Source organism: Triturus cristatus, chromosome 4_1 (assembly GCF_964204655.1).
Source record: "Triturus cristatus chromosome 4_1, aTriCri1.1, whole genome shotgun sequence".
NCBI classification, from domain to species: Eukaryota; Metazoa; Chordata; class Amphibia; order Caudata; family Salamandridae; genus Triturus; species Triturus cristatus.
The window spans coordinates 940,037,478-940,040,726 of NC_140585.1; positions in this window are offsets into that span (position 1 = coordinate 940,037,478).

The following is a 3,249-nucleotide window of genomic DNA, read 5'->3' on the forward strand; positions in this document are numbered from 1 at the left end:
CTCATGGGTTGTGTGTGTGGGCCCTTTTTATTGGTCCAATTTTTGGGTGTGGCTGTGTTTTAATTTGTGGTGGGTGTGTTATAAGAGGTGGTTGTGATTTGGTCCTCTGTTTGGCAATTTGGATGTGGCAGGTCAGTCATAGAGATGTATTTTGTCATTTTGAGGTGTTTTGTGGTGTTGTGCGAGTCAAATTGACCCTCCTAGTGCTGTTTTACTGTGTCCTGGTTCTGTACGAGTCTTTTTCGCGTAGGTACGGTCCGTACATACGCGATGCTGGGTGCGGGTGCTGGGGTACGGTGTTGGGGTGTGGCGCGTACAGGTGCGGGGCTGTGCTACGGTGTTGGGGTACAGTGCGTACAGGTGCAGGCTGTGCTAGGGTGTTAGGGTACGGTGCCTACAGGTGCGGGGCTGTGCTACGGTGTTGGGGTGCAGCGCGTACAGGTGCGGGCTGTGCTAGGGTGTTGGGGTACGGTGCGTACAGGTGCGGGGCTGTGCTAAGGTGTTGGGGTGCGGCATGTACAGGTGCGGGCTGTGCTACGGTGTTGGGGTGCGGCGCGTACAGGTGCGGGCTGTGCTACGGTGTTGGGGTGCGGCGCGTACAGGTGCGGGCTGTGCTACAGTGTTGGGGTACGGTGCGTACAGGTGCGGGCTGTGCTATGGTGTTGGGGTGCGGCGCGTACAGGTGCGGGCTGTGCTACGGTGTTGGGGTATAGTGCATACAGGTGCGGGGCTGTGCTACGGTGTTGGGGTGTGGGGCATACAGGTGCGGGCTGTGCTACGTTGTTGGAGTACAGTGCGTACAGGTGCGGGGCTGTGCTACGGTGTTGGGGTGCGGCGCGTACAGGTGCGGGCTGTGCTACGGTGTTGGGGTGCGGTACATACAGGTGCGGGCTGGGCTACGGTGTTGGGGTACGGTGCGGAGGGGGGTACGGTGCTGACATACGGGGGTACGGTGCTGACATGTGCAGGGTGAGGGGGGCTGTACGACTCGTATTCGGGCACAAGTTTCCCCGTGTACATGTAGGCTACAGCGTTCGCTCCGTACGGGGCCTTTTACATGCGGTTGTGTATTCGGACGGGTGGTACGGATCGTACTAGCGCGCTCGGACTTCTGTTTTACGATTTGCACGTAAAAATGTCCGGCTCCCTATCGGACACTTTTCCCGATGCTATTCAGACGTAAAATTTTACGGCTCCCTCTCGGACCATTTTCACGACGCAATTTGTATGTATTTTTCACGTACGAATCGTACTTCGCAGTTTGTACAGTACTTGTACGATTCGTACGTAAAAATATACGAATACGAGACGGACGGTAAAGTTTTTTAAAGGATCGGAATCGGCACCTGAATAATTACAAATATTAACTATGTTTTAACATTATTAAGTTGATATATATATAAAAAATAAAAAATGATTGTTTTTTTATATTACATTTATTATTTATTAATTTTAACGTTTTTTAATTATTTTTAAGTATGTTTTACTTAATTATATTTATTATTTAATTAATTTTATATTAGTTTAAGACATTTAAAAAGTCGATATTTTTGCACACTATATTATTAACAGCGATATTTAGGATTCGATATTTATGTACTTACCTGTTTGTAGATAGGAAGCCGATATTCTGTCACTCAATATTTTTACCTTGATATTGTGGCAGCTCGATATTCTTCTCCTCGATATTTTGTCAGTGATCTGTCATTTTTACCCCTACACTATCCAATACTTACCCCACTGTTGCCCTAAAGTAATATGCGTTGAAATGGTATGCGTTGTAATGGAATGCGTTGTAATAGAATGTCTTGTAAATATAGTTTCTAAAAATTTGCTGTGATGGCATGTGTTGTAAAATCATGCCTTGTAATGGATGTTGCGATGTAAAATCTGCATTGTAAAGGCATGCGTTGCAAATGTTTGCGTTGTAACGTCATAAATTCGAGACACGCTGTCCAGTAGGCTTCCTTGTCTAAAATCACTGTGGCTCCTCTCTTTTCTGCTGGTTTGATAGTAATTCATACTTCAGAACTGAAGGTCCATGAAATTTCCATCTCTCATTTTGGTTTGTCCTTCATTGTAATTAATACAGCCTTCTCAAAGGTCAAAACCTCTGGTGTTATAGTGTGGAATGATTGACTGACCTAGGATTTCTTCTTGAGTCCTGTATTCTCATTCATAGGGCTGGCCAAAATTTCCATTTGACAGAAGTAAAAAACTGGGCCAATTACTTTTGAATGGTAAAGTCTTCTCTTATATCACTATGCATAACACAAAAGTCTTTGTTTTAGAGGGCTTCTTCTTTCTTTGAAACAGTATGGCTACTCAAGTTCACAATCAATTGGAGTTGTGGCTAGTGGATGGTGCTGGCTCCCTCATCATGCTCTGCTTTGACGAGGAGAGGGAGGTGTACACCAGTGGACCTGTTGTATGTCTCTTTTTCCTCTGGATTGCACACAGCCTTGTTCTAAAAAAAGGCATTTGTGCAGAATCTTGGAAAAATGGTGGTTGAAAGAGGGGCACAGAGAAGCCCCAAGGTTTGGGTGGCTACCCTGTCAGTTGGTGATGTGGGCCAGCCATATACATAGGTCCACAAGGGAGTGGTGGCTTCTTCCACTAGACCGACTCGAATCCCTCCTATTGGGTTCATCAGTACTACTCCAGACCTCTGAACGGAAGGCCCAATCACCTGAATCCCACCTCCAGGCTTTCCCTCCTTTCTGAGCTGATTTGGTCTGAGGCTGTGATTGGAAATCATCTCAAGTCTATGATTAGATTCTCTCATGGGAGAATTGAGCCATATCTTTCTTAAGTGTCATAATTTTGTTCTGCATCAAGAACTCTTTGGTCGCCATTACTGTTTTTTTCAATTCTTTAAGGCTTTTAATTAGCATAGTAACAAGGACAGTGCACTTGATCTGACTCTCCAGGATGTGAATCTCAATCAGGAGACATCCTGAGGTCTTCTTAGCTGTATTAATGATCACCATGAGCCAATCCCTGGTGCACTGCCAAGCAATTAGAAACCAATCTTTCCTAAAAGTTTTGTTATTCATGAACAACCTGAGGGCATTAGTCACTGTAAGACCGTGCTGTACTATGTTAGTCCTCAAATATTCTGTACACACCATACCATGAAGTGCAGTATGCACTTGTTGTGTTTTTCAGTTTGGTTAGCTTACTCCAATCATTTTTAATGTGCATTGCTTGTGTAACTTGAATATGGGTCTTACCTTGGCAGATATAGGT